The sequence below is a fragment of the Pan troglodytes genome, chromosome 3 (assembly GCF_028858775.2).
Source record: "Pan troglodytes isolate AG18354 chromosome 3, NHGRI_mPanTro3-v2.0_pri, whole genome shotgun sequence".
NCBI classification, from domain to species: domain Eukaryota; kingdom Metazoa; phylum Chordata; class Mammalia; order Primates; family Hominidae; genus Pan; species Pan troglodytes.
In genome coordinates, this window is record NC_072401.2 from 1,930,269 (window position 1) to 1,946,640 (window position 16,372).

The window sequence follows — 16,372 nt, forward strand, 5'->3', positions numbered from 1 at the left end:
CCAGCACACGCCTGGAGCAGCCAAGCGGGTTCCAGAACTCAAGAGGCAGCCAGGCTCAGGGAGCAAGACAAGGGTGCCTCCTGAGGACAGAGGAGGCCCAGCCAACCAGACACCCCCAGACAGAAGGTCCCAGACTTACCTAAGACACCCCCAGACAGAGGGTCCCAGACTCACCTAAGACACCTCCAGACAGAGGGTCCCAGACTCACCTAAGACACCCCCAGACAGAGGGTCCCAAAATCACCTCAGAGATACCCCCAGACAGAGGGTCCCAGACTCACCTAAGACACCCCCAGACAGAGGGTCCCAAACTCACCTCAGAGACACCCCCAGACAGAGGGCCCCAGACTCACCTAAGACACTCCCAGACAGAGGGTCCCAAAATCACCTCAGAGATACCCCCAGACAGAGGGTCCCAGACTCATCTAAGAAATCCCCAGACAGAGGGTCCCAAACTCACCTCAGAGACACCCCCAGACAGAGGGTCCCAGACTCACCTAAGACACCCTGAGACAGAGGGTCCCCAACTCTCAGCCACCCCTTCATTCACCCAGCTGTGACTGGTGGGCCTGGAGCCCAGGCCCAGGGCAGGTGCAGTGAAGACCCCGCCCAGACCCAGGTCCCCACACACACTGGCCACACCCCTGCCCTGGGCATGGCCTGGGCCGAGCGGGGGCAGAGGCTGCTGTCCAGGAGGCTTCGTCTAGCAGCTCCAGAGAGCCGGGCGCTGGGTGCGGCCTGCTCACCCCCTCTCCTCTGTCCTCCCTGAGAGTCAGTGGGAGGTGAGAGGAGAGGGCCTGGGAGCCAGTGGCCGGGGTCAAAGCCCAGCTCAGCCACCGGGCAGCCAGGGTCAGTCCCTGACGAATGAGGGCCACCTGGCCCGGCCACTGCAAGGGTGGGGGCAAGGGTGGGGGCAGCACCCTCGCGACGCCCAGAAAGGCCACTGAGGAAGCCGCAGAGCCCAGGCCACCGAGCACAGCGGGGAGAGGAAACTGCCTGGCCCAAAGGAAGGGAGCGAGCGGTCCAGGGGAGGCACCGTCCAGGAGCCAGCGCCCAGGGCCCCTCCGCAGGATCAAAGGCTGTCCAAGGGCACGGATGCCTCCCCACTCCCACCCGGGTGCTCACCGACGCGCCCGCTCAGAAATACAATATTTGCAGGGTCTTTTTCATAAAGGTCTTTATGGGTCTGGAAATTTAAACACCACGGAGCCTGAGTTGAATTGGAAAGCAAACGTCTCTAAGCTTGTACATCTTAGAGCAAAAAAATTCAATTAAGTGGGATTTTAGCTGTTTCAATAAAATTGGACTCTCCCTCTTCAAGATAAGAGCTCTGTGGCGTAGAAGCACCTTTATGTGCCACGAGTATCCACTTCTCCTAAACGCGTAATCCCGGCTCAGGACACAATGCCCACAACAGGAAATCAATGCATAGTCGAATCAATTTGAAAATATAAAATAAACTAATATATGAGTGGAAAATTGACTTCCTATGGATTAAAAGCAGCACAAATAGTAGAAAAATCTAGCTTTTTAGCAAAAAGAAGCAGGTTGGGGGGCGGGGTCTGGGAAGGGGCCCGGGAAGCCCTCGGTGCTTGGAGGATGGCACTGGGGCCTAATCCAGCCGAGGAGAATACGGGGTGCCCGGTCCGAGGCTCCAGGGCTGCCAGGCGGTACTGAGCCTCGAGGCCCCCATCACCAGCGCACATAAATGCTGCTGTCATAACCATTGAGTGGAAGAGTTGATAACGGGACTGTTTTTAAGGGCGGTGTAATAACAACCCCTTCACAGGCACCCATGGCTCCTCTCCTCCCCAGCACGGCTTGGGGTGATGGTGTGAGCTGCCTGCCCGGGGGATGCAGAAACCCACAGGCCCGACAACATCTTCAATGATGCCTTCTCCGCATCACTGCCCCCCAGCCCAGATGCCTGGGAAAGAATGGTAGAGGGGCAGCCCCGCCAGCTGGTGCAAGCATGGCGTGCAACGTCCAGGAAGCTGAGCAGGATGGCCTGGATGACGCGCCCACCACGGGGCTCCTGGAGAGAATGGGCAGCCGCCCAACGAGGCCTGCCGGGGTCTCAGCCCTGCACCTCCGCAGCTGTGGGACGCCAGGCCTCCTCTGAGATCTCCGGTCTGTGCCGCCTCCACCCTTTTGTTCAGACACAGCTATCGCTCTCCCCTGAGCCCCCATGACCCACAGCCCCCTGGCCTGCAGGCACTCCTCCTCCAGGGAGCCCACTTGGTTGCCCCCCTCAGAGCCAGCTCCCACCCCCTCCCCGGCTGCCAGGCCACTCCCTCCCCGGCTGCCAGGTCTCTTCCTGGCCCGGACCCCACATGCCCGGACATCCCATGCACAACTGGGACTCAGTGCCTACGAGGCTGCCTCGCCCCAACCCCAGCAACCACCCCTCACCCTCTGTCTGATCTGTCTGACGGGGACCCCTCCTCACCAGCCCCCTGGTCTGTCTCCCCATCACCTCGGTATGTGGTTTCCAGGTGCCCTCAGGGGGCAGCTGGCAACTCTCTTTTGGTTTGTTTGTGTTTCCAAGCAACAGACAAAAGCGCCACTCCCGGGTCCCGCGGCTCTGAGGCTTCCACCAACAGGGGAGGCCAGGAGAAGCCCAGTGGGCAAGCCCCTCGGGCCGCACCCAGGCCCCCGCCAGGCACCAGCCCACCTACCACTGCCCAGAAACCCACTTGCTCATGCACCCACCCACCCATGGGCTCCCAAACACACCCCCTCACTACTGTCTCCACCCCCCCAATTCCTCCCCCACCCACCTATGCACCCACCTGCCCACTAAATCCCAAACCCACCCACCCGTGCGCCCATCTATTCAACCAGAGCGTGTCTGTCCACCCCCAGACCGCCTTCTGCCTGTGCAGCCACAGCTCCCATCAGCCTCGACCTGCCCGTCCCATCATCCATTTATTTATGCCCCGCTTGCCGATGCCTGGGGCTGAATAACAAGCCTGTGGGTCCCGGCATAGGGTCTGTGGCATGGAGCCTGCCTGGCATGGCCCGGGCAGCCGCCATCCTCACCAGCCCTGGCCCAGCCTTGCTCTGCTAGTTCTGGGGTAGTCCAGTTAGCACCCCCACTCCCCACTCTGACCCTTGATCCACTCAGCAAACCCTCGTGAGCTTGCGAAGATTAAATGAGAGAATAATACTGGCAGCTAATGCAATGCCCACAGGTGCCAGCCACGGACCAGGCGCTGATCCAAGCACCCTGCTGTGCGCAGGTGACAATGACGCTCAGAACTAGACCTGCCACAGAGTCAACAAGCGTGGACCGCCTGCGGGCTCCGAGCTGAGGGAGAAGCACACGCCGCCCCTGCCCTGTGAGCTGGCGTTCCAGGACAGAATCGGATATCAAACAAGCACACGGATACCAAGTAAAGGCCCCACCGTCACACAGCAGCCACCGCTGGAAACTGAGTTTGGTGGAGGAGAGGCCTCTCTGCCCAGGCACTGAGACCCCAGGATGGTGACAAAGGCCAGCACCGGGTCCCACACGGAGATGACGCCATTTAACCCTCCCCAAGACGCCAGGGAAGAGGCGTCCTTGTTCGTCCATTTTACAGAAGGGTACACTGAGGCCTCCAGACGCTGGTGGGGACCTCCCAACCCAGGCTCCCCATGTCTGTTTCTGGGCCTCCGACCACCGTTGATCAGAGAAGCAAATCTGTTGGGAGAAATCTCGGAGCCACAGAGCCCTGGCAGGGTGCTCCTGGTGGGGACCAGTCCGGGCTGGCCCGACACTTCCTGCACGCTGGCCTCCCTGTCCCTGTCCTTTCGCCTGCGGCCTCTGCCTCTGCCTCTCTCCCTCTTGGCCTCACTCCTGGGTCCTGTCTCTCTCTGCAGACCGTCCTTCCCACTTCTCTAAGCAGTGGAGGCAGCCACTGCCCACGGCACCCGAGCAGTCCACACAGTGGACCCCGGGGAGAGAAGTCTCCATGTCCACAGAACAGTGACCCCGGGGAGGGAAGCCTCCATGTCCACAGAACAGTGACCACGAAGAGGGAAGCCTCCATGTGCACAGAACAGTGACCACGAGGAGGGAAGCCTCCATGTCCACAGAACAGTGACCCCGGGGAGGGAAGCCTCCATGTCCACAGAACAGTGACCCCGGGGAGGGAAGCCTCCGCGTCCACAGAACAGTGACCCCAGGGAGGGAAGCCTCCATGTCCACAGAACAGTGACCACGAAGAGGGAAGCCTCTGCATCCACAGAACAGTGACCCCCGGGGAGGGAAGCCTCCGCGTCCACAGAACAGTGACCCCGGGGAGGGAAGTCTCCATGTCCACAGAACAGTGACCCCGGGGAGGGAAGCCTCCATGAAGATCCCTGAAGCCCGCGCTCCTGACCGTGATCTGAAAAAGGGTCTTTGCAGATGTGGCTGAGGTAAGGCTCAAATGAGACCCTCCCAGATAAGGGCAGGTCCCCAACCAATGACCGTGTCCTCCTAAGAAGGAACACAGAGGTGCCAGGGAGCAGCTGGGGAAGACAGAGGCAGAGGCTGGAGTGGCCGCTCCAAGCCAGGGCACTCTGAGGGTTGCCGCAGCCCCCGGACCTGGAGGAGGCAGGAGGGAGCTCCGAGCCTTCAGAGGGAGCCATGGGGCAAGTACCGGGTACCCCCTGGTGATGCCGGTTGGTGCCGGGTAAATTCCAGGTGGCTTCTGGGCTCCAGACCATGAGAGAATGCTGCTGTTTTAAGCTCCACCCCTGCCCGTGGTATTCATTCCACAGCCCCAGAGCAAGTTCCCCTGGGGGCCGTCCTGTGACTCCCCCGGCCACACCGCACCTCACCCGCCCGCCCCACCCAGCCTCAGGTCACGCCCTCCTCTGAGCAGCCTCCCTACACTGCACCGGCTCCCGGGCCCCCTCCTCATTCCCTCCTCGGCCCCACCCCTGCCTCTCTCCTGGCCTCACCTTGCCCCCTCCTCTTCTCGGGGCGGGCGGCACCCAGGCCAGACACCCCCTGCCAGCCCATGCTGATGCCGGGGCTGTGCTCAGGACGGGCTCAGGATGGGCTCAGGACAGGCGAGGGCGGCCGAGACTCCCGGGCCGGCAGGCCGGTGCCGCGTCAGCAGCGGGCTCATTAGCGGAGTTAACCGTCAGGCATAACGAGGGGAAAAAAGCTCAATTTGTAAACACTTGGTCAATATGAGTGAAAGCCAACAGGATGGATTTGGGACCACATTGGACAACGCCATCGGTTGCACCGGACGCCCAGCAACAGTAGGTAAATTAGGTCATCATTAAATTATCATGAGGAAAAATGCATAATCGGCACCAGCGCTGGTAGAAAGATTACGGTTATTTACAAAAACCATGCTGTTTGCAAATTTGTGCAAAATTATTTGTTCCTAGCAGAGTTTTATAGAGCTATCTGCACATTATCTCCGCCCGAGATTCCCAGCCCTGCATATTAACTAATGTCTGTGGTTTAATTGGAAATAGAACAGGCCACATTGTAAATCGCTTTTCTGCCATCTGTCTCTGTCTCTACACGGGGCCTGGGAGTGGAGGACACAGTGAACAGATGGATGACAGGGACCCTGCACTGCCCGGCCCCACCCCACTCCCCGCCAGAGCCTCAACTTACCCCTGCACTGTCCGTCCCCACCTCATCCCTCTCCAGAGCAACTTCCCCCTGCACCGTCCGGCCCCACCTCATCCCTCTCCAGAGCAACTTACCCCTGCACCATCCGGCCCCACCTCATCCCTCTCCAGAGCAACTTACCCCTGCACCACCCGGCCCCACCCACTCCCCTCCAGAGCCTCAACTTACCCCTGCACTGCCTGGCCCCACCCCACTCCCCTCCAGAGCCTCAACTTACCCCTGCACCGTCCGGCCCCACCTCATCCCTCTCCAGAGCAACTTACCCCTGCACCGCCCGGCCCCACCCACTCCCCTCCAGAGCCTCAACTTACCCCTGCACTGCCCGGCCCCACCCCACTCCCCTCCAGAGCCTCAACTTACCCTGGTCACGGCTCGACCCTGATTCTGGCCACAGCCACGGACACTGAAAAGAACCAGCCCCTGCACAGCCACACACAGGGTCGGGGGCGGCCCTCAGTGGGCTTGAAGCGGCAACGGGCAGTAGTGTCTTCAGACCTGAAAATTAAAGAAGGCGACGGAGGCCGTGTCTCAGCAATGCGCGCACTTCGTGGGCCTTTCTTCAATCGAATTGACCATTAGAGCAAGGAGGGTGAAAAACGACCTGGAGCAAAGGGTCAGGCCCGATGCCAGGGACTCCTGCGAGATCCTGGGTTACTGCCAGGCAAATTCCAGGTCCCAGCGGTGCTCCCAGGGCTCAGCCTCACACCTCACTGGGAGGCAGTGGGATGGGCAGGGTGGTTCCTGTCCCTTCCTCGGCATGACCCGGGCCGGCTGTGTCTGTCAGGCCCTGGATCAGCTGGTCTGGGAGGTGGACAGAGGGGCTGGGAAGCACCGAGTCCCCTCTGCAGGGCCACCCATCACCTACCATCCCCGCCAGGCCTCAGAACAGCCCGGAGCCACACTGCGGAGGGGGAGGCCCCACGAGCCTACAGGAACTGTTTCCCCGGCCGATGCCTGCCTGGCTCACGAGGTTCCTCACAGTCATATTTGCATGTGTGGACAACAATGAGCACAGATGCCTTAACATAAAAAGCCCAAGGCAGGCCAGGCACTGCAGTTCACACCTGCAATCCAGCACTTTGGGAGGCTGAGGCGGGAGGATTGCTTGAGCCCAGGAGTTCAAGACTGACCTGAGCAACATAGCCAGACCCTGTCTCAAAAAAAAAAAGGAAAGAAAGAAGAAAAAAGGAAAGCAAAAGGAAGGGAAGGGATGGGAGGGGAAGGGAGGGGAAGGAAGGGGAAGGGAGGGGAAGGGAAGGGAGGGGAAGGAAGGGGAAGGGAGGGGAGGGGAGGGGAGGGGAGGGGAGAGGAGGGAAGGGAAAGGAAGGGCAGGGCAGTGCAGGGCAAAAAGGCCAAGCCATAGTCAGAAAGCCAGGAGGCACCTCCCTGTGCCCCGCCACGGTCTTAAACCCACTTCTCCTTCCTTACAGCCCTAGGACAGATGTGGCTGAAGGTGAGGCTCCAAGCGTGACGCTGGGGTTTCCAGTGACAGCCTGAACCCAGTGCTTGGCCCTGTCTGCACTTTTATTCGGAGTGGGGCTTGGGCTAGGGGGTGTGTCCTGAGACGGGGATGGGATCCGGATGAACTGAGATGAATTCTGGAAGCTTGGAAACCCCTGAGCCCCGGGTCCCCATGAGTCTCCCTTGGCAGCAGAAGCTGCCCCTCCCCTATCAGAAGGGACCCACCCCCGTGCTACCCCCACACCAGCCCCCCCGGCTGGCTGCCCTCCCCAAGACCAGAAGGAAACTGTCCTGTCTTCTCTGAATACACAGCCTGAGGGACAGGAGACCATGCAGGGACACGGGGAAGCAGCGTGAATGTGGATTCTGAGGGTGTCACACCAAGGGGGACAGGTCTGGGCTGAATGTTCCTACTCCCGCAGTTGGAGGTGGCTCTTGGAGTTCACTTGGACCCTAGACTCCGTGGTGGCCTGATCCCATGAGGCTGAGATGCCACAACCTCCCTGCACCGTGGGAGGAGGAAGCCGGGCCACCTGAGGAGGGCGAGGGAACCCTGGGAGATGGCAGGAGGCAACCCCGCCAGCTGGCCTCGTGAACAGCACAGAAATGGAGCTGGGGGTGCTGGTGTCCTCATCACGAATCCAGCCGTCTCATTAATGCAATTACGTCTTTTTACCCTTTCTCCTACCCTTACTGGTTTTTTGCTGTTGTTGTTTTTTGTTTTTTGTTTTGAGACAGGGTCTCCCTCTGTCATCCAGGCTGGAGTGCAGTGGCGCGATCTCAGCTCACTGCAGCCTCCGCCTCCCAGGTTCAAGCGATTCTCCCGCCTCGGCCTCCGAGTAGCTGGGATTACAGGCATGCACCACCATACCCAGCCTACCCTTACTTTTTAAATATTTGTGGTGTTTGGCACCGTAGCTATGGGTTACAGAAAGCCCAGGTGATATCACACGGAATTCACCCCTGCGTGGTGCCTGCGGGGTGGCTGGAGCCAGGGTCTCCGTCTTGGGTGGGGGCTCGGGGAGAGCTGCAGTGTCCCAGGCAGCCACCTGGGGCCCGGTCACATGGAAGTCAGGTGTGGGCCTGGGCCGCCGTGCAGCGATGGCTGTGCCGGCCGTCTGCCTTGCCTCTCACCTCCACCCCACCACATCGGCCACTCTGCCCTGGGGCTGGGACTGACCCTTCACCCTTGCTCCCAGGCTTCCGACCACTGCCCTCTGGTTGGGTCCAGTCGAGGGAGCCCCTGGCCGCAGCCCAGAGGGATCGGGGGCCTGGACCCCTCCACATCTGTCTTGGGTGGCATTTCTTCACCTCGGCTCCTGCTGGGAGGTGCCTCCTTCTTGATCCTCGTCTTCTAGGAAGCCTGGCCCGGCTCTGCGTCCCCAGCTCCAGCTTCACCCCGGCAGCCTTAGGACATGGCAGCGGCTTCCTGCCGTGGGCCACGGGTTCCCGCAGTGCCTCGGTCACCCGGTCTTCAGGTGCGGCCCCTGTCGAGTCACCCGACAGACTCGTAGGTTTGTTCTGTGTTTCAGCACCCTGCGTCAGCTGCCTGCACACCGGGCCCAGCTCAGCTTGTGCATGGCTCCAGCACCATTTTAATTATCGTATCCACTGCAAAATGCGTCATTTCTTGTTGTGTTACCGGGCGCTGTTTCCTGACTCCCTGCTGTGCGGCTAAATGAGTTAGACAAATCTGTTCTCTCCTGAACTTGGCGGAGCTCCTCGGCACCCCACACTGTTCTGGGGACTTGGGCTGCCTCGGAGGAAAAAGAAAACAGATGTCACCATGTCCTGTAGAGCCTGCGTCCTAGTGCGGATGTGGCAGTCGGTCCACGGGATGCACGCGGGACCCCAGGTGAAGGTGACCACCGTGGAGGAAGGTGGGACAAGGCGGGAAGGGCTGGGCGAAGGGAGCACGGTCACCTGGGGAGCGGCTCCAGACAGGGGACAGCAGGAGGCCCTCGCCACCAGCACCTGGTGTGGGAGGCACAGCCAGGGTCATCGTGGCCACGGGCTGGAGGCCAGAGGGCTCTGTTCTGCGCGATGGCTGCTGAGCTGCAGCGACGGGGTGGACGCTGAGGGGACCTGGACAGCCGAGAGGCAGCATGAGGAGGGACTGGGTTCTGTGCATTTCCGTGGTGCAGCCATGGGAACCCTCTATGGGATGAAAGGGCCGGGAGAAACTGCGGGGCCCACGGCGGGGCCTGGAAGGCTGGGCACCCCTCACTAGGGACGGGGACTTCTGGGCAGCAAGTGATCGGGGATCATGAGGATTCAGCCACGTTGAGTGTGAGAAGCCTCTGGGACAGCCGGGTGGAGATGTCGGGGCCTCCGGACTCACGGCCTGGGACTCGGCGGCAGGAGGGTGGCCAGTGGTCATCAGCACAGGCGGCTCGAGAGGCCAGGGCCGGACAGAGCAGGCGTCAAGCCTCAGAGCAGAGGACCCAGAGGGCAGGCGCAGCCACAGGCCTGGGAGCCGGGGAGCACAGAGCCCTGGACCCACACTGGAGCACGTTGCAGAAAGGAAGGGCTGGTCATGTGTATGTAGCATGTCCGTGAGTGTCTGCGTGTGTCTCTGTGACCATGTGTCTCTGTAAGGGATTCTGTGTATTTCTGTGTCAGTATCTCTGTGTGTCCACGTGTGTCCATGTGTGTCCACGTGTGTCTGCATGTGGGATGCCGAGTACCTGTGTGTGTCCACGTGTGTCCATCTAGGTGCAGGTGGTCTGGGGGCTGCATAGAGGCTGGGTGGGGATGCTGACAACCATCCCAGACTGAGCCCTGTAGCCCCGAGAGGAGGGCGTCGGTAGCCTGTGGAGCATGGCTGGGAGGGACCCCTGGAGCTGGAGCAGACAGGTCAGGGTCACCGTGACTGTCTCCCGCCCTGGTTCTGGGACCCTGGCCCTCGGGGTCTGGGCCACCTCTCCCTGGCCGGGTGGAGCAGCTCCATGGCAACCCAGGTCCCCACCATCCAGGACAGGGTCTGCCTCAGCCTCGGGTGGCCGAGCCAGGCAGGGTGAGGCCGAGAGGGCAGAGGATGGGAAGGCCAGGTACCCACTTCGGCCGCCGGCCCCACCGGCCTCCCTCATCCCTCCCAACAAGCCACGGCCTCGGAGTGTCGATTCTGCGCCACTAACTCATTGATCGCCTTGCCCAGGTTAATTAATTAATTAGGGACAGCCATGGAGCACAGTGGGCTGGGGCCAGGGAGGGACCCCAGCACCGGGAGCTTTATTAGTACATAAAATGGGTGTTTAAAACACACACAGCCACGAGCGTGCAGTTGAGGCTTTTCATTAAACAAACCTATAACATTACGTGCCTCATTATGTATTTCGAGACTTCCCCTGCCTTCCGCGCTCCCTCTCCACCTGCCTCCCCGCGCGCTCCAAGTGCCTATTTGAAATCAATTTCTCTAATAATGGACTTAATGAGCTCATCAATTAGAGCTGCCATAACCAAGTGTTGCGGGCTCTGTGGTTATCAGTTAAACTCTGGAACTAATTTCCATGCTTCATCTATCACGGGGTGCCCGCGACGTGGGGCTGCTGCTCCGGGACGATAGGGAGACCCCAGGCCCTTCCCGCAGGTCTCGGGGCCATCCCTGGAAGAGGACAATGAGGACAGGGTGGCCCACCTGGCCGAGAGCGGCTGAGGCGCGAGGCCGGTGTCATTAGTGGTAATGGATGGCCGGCGCGGGCTCAGATAAGACATCCTTCCACATGGTCAGCCCCATTAGGCTGTTCTCGTCTCGCCCCAAACCCTCTAAATAACACCCCAGCATGGTAGGAGGCCAGCTGCATGGGGCCTGTGGTGCCTCAAATCCTGCGGCTCCCGCCTGCTGTCCAGCCCAGGGCTGGCGTGGGCCGGGCGGGAGCACCCATGGGCAGGCAGAGCTGGCAGGACCCCAGTGGTCAGGAAGGGAACCTGGAGAGAAGGTTCCAGAAGCTGACTGGGGATGGGCGTTGGGAAGGGAGGTGTCAGGGCATCCAGGGCTGCTGCTGGACACAGCAGTGTGGGTCCCCAGGTCTAACAGGCCGTGGCCTGGAAGGGGCTGCTGGGGGGAGGGCCGAGCAGAAGGAGGGTGGCTCGTGAGGGTGGGCAGGGCTGCGGCCTGGATGTTGAAAGCAGGATCTGCTCTGCCTGCTGTGCCCAGCTCTTGGGACAGTCTGGTGCGCAATGAGGCTCAAAACAGGCGGACGGATAGGCAAAGGGAAGCTCAGACAGCTGCCTCTGCCCCAGTTAGGGGTGCTTCCCAGAAAAAGCAGTCCCCGGACCTGAGGTCCTGGATACAGGGACAAGGACCTGGAGAGGGACAAGGGGCACCAGAGCTGCAGACCCCGGACTGCGTGTCTCCCAAGCCAGACACCTCCTGGACTGAAGGAGAGGAGGAAATGGGCCTCTTACCTGGGGTACTCTTGGGAAACTGAGGCACAGAGCTTGTGCCTCCCTGCCCAAGCCAGAGACCACGGGGCCAGCTCCCCACAGGGTGAGTGTTGCCCACATGGTCCCTGCCCCAGCCTTGGCCTAGCTGTCTCTGCTAGGGTGGTTCAAGGTGTCCTCAACAACCCCATGGCTGGGCCCGGGGTCTCTGGGCAACTCCTCACCTGCCTGGCCCGTCCTCCCTGCAGCCCTAGAGGCCCCTGAGTCTCCATCCAAGCCATGCACCCCCATCCCAGCCTCAAGCTGAGGACCGCCCTTCCTCCTGTCCTGCCCAGAAAAGCCTGAAACAGATCACTCAGTCACCCCTAGGGACCCCACCCGTTGCTGCCCAGGCCCCATGCACTTTGGAGAGCTAGCGTGGGGAGGTAGGTGGGGATTTGGGCAGGTGAAGGGCCAGCGTGGGGGCACTGGAGGAGCAAGGAGCCTGGGAACCACCTCTCCCTTCCACCCTGCCCACCCTTCCACCCCCACCCCTGCCCCAGGGTGTCTCTGGTGTCTCCACTTAGCCCCTGCCCCCTTCGATTTGTCATAATCAGCCCGGCTTTCTCATTAGCGAGAGGCCATTAATGAAGCTTTATCAGCAGCTGGAGGCCTGGCCCTTCCCCATCTCCGCCTCCCGGCCACCCTCAGGGCTGCACCCCCAGCCCCTACGGTGGAGGCAGGAGTGACCTGTGTGGCACCCTCTGCCCCCGCTCTCCCCAGCACCTAGCACATCCAGGCCCAGAACTTGGGGTGACTTAGCCCCAGGGAGGATGGTCCCGGCGGCCCCAGCCCTGGGGTGCCCCTGGTTACTGCACTAGGCTTAAGGGCACCCACCCTGTGCCCTGCACCACCCTCAGTGCTGGAGCGAGGGCTGGAAGGCTAACCGGTTGCTTATGGGACCCAGGGACACAAAGCAGAATGGTTGAGGGGGAACAGGTGCACACCTGAGGGTCAGCAGGCTTCTGGAGCACAGGGTTGCCAGTGGGGATCTGAGCAGGGGAGGGGCAGGACCCCAGAGGCTATGTGGCCTCAGGCAGCAACCCTGAGAAGGCGGAGCGGGCGGCGGGACAGGTGTGTGTGGGAATGACACAAGAGGAGCAGGGAGGGGACCAGGAGGAGGCTGTGAGGAGACGGCTGATGGAGAGGCAGAGCTATGGGAGCTATGTGGTGTCTGCCGGAGGAAGGAGACGTCAGCTGGGCCAGATAACGTTGCCGGTGGGGGCGTAATTTGGGGCCTGAGACTTGCCCCCGAGGTTTAGCAAGGTCCCCATGGTGACCAGACAGAAGCCCCCTCGGTGTGGGTCCGGGAGGGCCGTGGAGGCTGCCCCTCCAAGGGAAGGGGGTGGGCTGGGGTGCCAGGGAGGAGGGCAGGGGGTGCAGGTCAGGGCAAGGTGCTTAAAGAAGGAGCAGGACCAGCCAGCCTGTCTTTGCTGATGGCTGAGGAGGGGGCCTTGTGGGGTCGGTGGTCTAAGAGGCCAGAGTGAGGGGCAGGATGGGGGAGGCTGCAGATGCAGCCGGCTGGGCTGGGGGCCCTCAAAGGCGCTCCCCCTGCCCCTCAGCTCCCCAGCATGCCAGGCCTGCTTGCCGACGCCGACCCCTCCGCAGCCCAGCTCAACAACCTCCTGCAGCTGGCATCCCTCTGGGAGTTGAGCCAGCATCATCCTCCCCAGCTGTGGGGCCAAGCCCTGTCCAAGGCCTCCTAGTCCTGGGGCCCTGGCCTTGCTCCCTGGGTCCCACGTGGGGTCATCCTTGGCTGTTCTTTGGGCCTCCGTGTTGGGGGACTCTCGGCAGCTGCCTGGGTGCAGGTCGGAGTCCCCAGAACGTCTGCTCTCGGTAGGCAGGACCCTGACCTTGCCAAGGCTGGGCCCCTCTGGCAAGGCGGGTGAATGATGGATGAGCAGTGAGGGGCCCTGCCCCACCCGACTGCTCACAGCCTTTCCCTCGTCCTCACCTCTGTCTACCCCCGAGGCCACTCCCCTGCAAGCTCAGACTGGAAAACCCCGTGGTCCTGTCAGCCTTGAAAGAGGTCAGGGCAGTCAGTGACAGCAGCTCCCGACATGAAAGCCACTCAACAGCCCTGCTCCTCAGGGGTCTCTCAGAACCATCAGCTCAGAGCCAGGCACTGGGTCATTGCTCAGCTGGGCCAGAAATGGGGGTAGGGGGAGTAATTTGGGGCCTGAGACTTGCTCCAAGGTTTAGCAAGGTTTAGCATCTCCTCCAGGTGGGGACGCACCCACACAGGTGAGGTTGCCCCTGGAGGGGAGAGGCCTCTATGTGGGTGGGATCCTGGGTTCTCAGGCCTGGTCCTGGCCTTGTGGGGTGAAGACCCTGCAGGGGGCCCTCTCAGTCTCTTGGCCATAAATCAAGCCCGTGCAGGCAGGTTGGCTGTGGCTCAACCTAATGACCCCATGGCTAAACCCAGGCTTAGGAATGTTGTTCTTGGTGTCCAGTGAGACTGCTGAAACCAGCCTCAGGATGTCCACAGGCCCAGGCAGAGCGAGGGTGTGGCCCCGCAGGTGCCCCATGGGGACAGATGGCTCGCCTGCTGCCGGTAGAGAGCATCCAGCAGAGGGGCAGAACTGGGCTCTCCAAGTACAGAGAAGCCAGCACACTAGGTCATGTGTGTGCACGCCAGCCTCCTCCATACGTCCCTGGGGACTGCGGTAGAGGCAGGCAGGGGACAGTGTGAGGTCTCACGGCACTGAGAAGGACCTCAGATCCAGGACAATGACCCCCTTCGTCCCCGGCGGGGAGGCAGGAGCCCCACCTGCAGAGGGGGAGGCGATGACCCCCTTCGTCCCCGGCGGCGAGGCGGGCGCCCCACCTGCAGAGGGGGAGGCTCGGCAGATCCCAGGGTTAGTCTGGGTTTCTGTCTCGTGGGCATCAGACACAGATGCTGTCTGTGCTGGAGCCCGCCAAGAAAAGGGTGGCACCAACCACAGGGCTGCCAGCGCTTCCTGAGCTGACATGGACGCGGCACCAAGCGGGCCCCGCAGAGCCACCGCTAAAGCCGCAGTGCTGCCGATGCCGAGATGAGAATGCCACGGTGCCCAGGAGCACCAGGGGAGGCTCCCAGGCGTCCACTGTCCCGGGAGAGGTGAGGGAAGGGGTAGGTGAATGCTGGGAGCTGGTAAATCCAGACTCCCCAGGACCATGATCAGAGGAAAGCTGCAGGGCAGGCAGAGGGGCAAGGCTCCCATCTTGCAGCATTCCCGGTGGACGGGGCTCTGGGTGGGTGGGGCTCCGGGTGGGTGTGGCTTCAGGTGGGTGTGACTTTGGCGGGAGTCACAGGTTGGGTGTAGCTCCAGGTGGGCGGGAATATGGCTGGAGTCACAGGTGGGTGTGGTTCTGGGTGGGTGGGGCTCCGGGTGGGTGTGGCTTCAGGTGAGTGTGGCTTTGGCGGGAGTCACAGGTTGGGTGTAGCTCCAGGTGAGCAGGGCTCCCTTTGGGTGGAGTCACAGAGGGGGGCTCCTGGGGAGGTCCAGCCCCAGGTCTCTCTTCTCCACAGGGAAGGCCTGTAAGTCAGCCCCTCCCTTGTGACCCTCCTGGAGCAGGGGCTGGGCCAGGGAGTCCCCTGGCAGCTGGAGGAGCAGGGCTGGTGGTACCCGGTACTGGTGGAGGGCAGACCAATGGAGGGAGAGAGGGAGGGGGCAAGGTCCAGGACCGGCGGGCGGGTGCTGGCTTTGCAGCATGAAGGACCTGGGGCTGCGTGAGGCCCACCCACTCCTCGCTGCGCAGGGCGGGGAGCAGCCTCGCCTCCTGCCGGAAGAGAGGCCCCATCCTCTGAGCTCCCCTCCCACCCCCTGCAGCAGCCCTGTCCCCCGCCATCCCCCACCAGGGACCTTCAGGACCTCTGCCCCCTCCTCCGGCCCAGAAGCTGGCCATGGCCCCACAACCCAGGCTGAAGGGGTGGCCCTGGCCACGCCCCCTGTGCCCAGCAGAGTCCTGGGATCTCCTCTCTCCTCAGCACCTGCTCCCCCTTTGCTGAGACCACACACCCAGCCAGATTTGGGGGGCTGGAGAAACCCCTAATCATGACTTGGGCTCGGGGTCCCTCCTCGGCCTGAGGCCACATCGTTAAAACACCTGGGGCCAGGACAGCCCGAAAGGCCCCCAAGGACCTACCAGGAGCAGCCCCAGCCCAGGGCCCCCGGCCCCTCCAGCCTCCCCTCCACACATGGGTGGAAGGTGCAGGGGGATGGGGGACACAGCCGTCCACACGTGCGGCCAGGGGAAGGGCTGGGCAGCACGCCCCCCGCCCTTCCAGAGCTTGGACCCGCCCAGCATCATGGGATCAACCTTGACCCCAGCTCGGCCCCAGTGTGTTAGGCCAGACCGGCTGTGGAGGTGCAGGCAGGGCCGGCAGGGACGGGGTTAAGAGCACGGCGCCTCCCAGGCCTCCCTCCTCGTTCCCTTTGAAATGGCTCCCTGGTTCCAGAATGACTCCGGCTTCCCCTCTTAATCTGTATTTTACGAGTGAGAAGGTTTGCATTATGCAAATCGTTAGATAGGAACAGGTGACATTTCAGCAAAGAACACGGCAGGCGGCGGCCTGCGGCTGCTGATTTAGACATTAGTATTTGTCACCAGGGCGGTGGGGGCGGAGGAGAACTCGGCCACGGAGGGCTCCTCACACCTTAAGGTGGAAGTCTCCCAGCCGGGGCAGGTCCGGCCCGCACACCCTGAGGCCTCCCAGTGACCAGCACACCACCCGCGGCAGCTCCCTTCTGTGCACCAGGCCCCGGCTCAGCAGCACCTCCTGGAGCTCACGCCGCCACGGGGCAGGGCAAGCACAGGCCCATTTTACAGATGAGGAAGCCGAGGCCCGGCGAGGTGATGGGCGGGCTGGGTCTCGGCTGG